Source organism: Tenrec ecaudatus, chromosome 13 (genome assembly GCF_050624435.1).
Source record: "Tenrec ecaudatus isolate mTenEca1 chromosome 13, mTenEca1.hap1, whole genome shotgun sequence".
NCBI classification, from domain to species: Eukaryota; Metazoa; Chordata; class Mammalia; order Afrosoricida; family Tenrecidae; genus Tenrec; species Tenrec ecaudatus.
This window is the reverse complement of record NC_134542.1, coordinates 134,588,567-134,589,407: the sequence shown is the minus strand read 5'-3', so window position 1 is coordinate 134,589,407 and position 841 is coordinate 134,588,567. Positions and strand designations below refer to the sequence as shown.

General features: G+C 43.4%; 1 non-coding gene across 1 annotated transcript; it reads right to left on the bottom strand.

The window, feature by feature from the left end:
- Positions 1–348: 348 nt before the first annotated feature.
- Positions 349–480, bottom strand: LOC142425249 (small nucleolar RNA SNORA18). The gene has a single exon (XR_012779598.1). It is a non-coding gene; the product is annotated as a small nucleolar RNA SNORA18 (small nucleolar RNA).
- Positions 481–841: the final 361 nt, after the last annotated feature.

Genomic DNA, 841 nt, shown 5'->3' with positions numbered 1-841 from the left:
GTCATCCATCTGTTGCTATTTAGTTGCTCAAAATCTTGTAAAAGTTCATCTTCAAGGTAGCCCTTTTCAAGGCGCCACTGTCGTCCAGTAGGCATTAATCACAGATCTGTCAATTCTTCTGGTTACACCACACTTTAACCTCCATTATGGACAAATGTCAAACATTTCATGCCTGAAACTTGTTATTCTCTTCAGGACCATCTTTGGCTCCGATTCATTCTGCCCTTCCTCTCAATTTCAGATATCCTGAACATTTAGTTGAATCCCTTGCAGTCCCTAGGAAATGTGCAGATTTACACCAATACCTAGAATCAAAACCAAGTATTAGACTGTTCCTACTATCTACACGTTTGTCTTGCAGTTCTTCCTCACAGATCCAACCAATAGCAGTTCTGAGAGTAAAGCAAATCACAGTTACTCTGTGAGGTGTTTCCAACGATCTGGGTCTACAGACAAGGCCCCATCGGGATAGACCTCAATGTATTAAACACTCTTGTACATATGTTGCCATCAACATTTGTAAAACATTCTTTCTACTTGAGCCTTCGGTATCAGCTTCTCATTTATCCTCTCCCTCTCCGCCCACCCTCCCACCTGTGAGTCCTTGATCAATTATATACTATTGTTGTTATTTCATGTCTTACACTCTCCAGTGTCTCCCTTCACCCACGTTTCTGTTTTTCTCCACCATGGGGGATGAGCTGTGTATCGAACCTTGTGATGGGTTCTCCCTTTCGCAGCCCCCTCCCCTTCCTTGCCCCTACTCTCATGATGTTCCTGAGGGTTTTATCTGTCCTGAATTCCATGTGTCAAGAGCTCTTCTCTGTACCAAGGTCTGTAC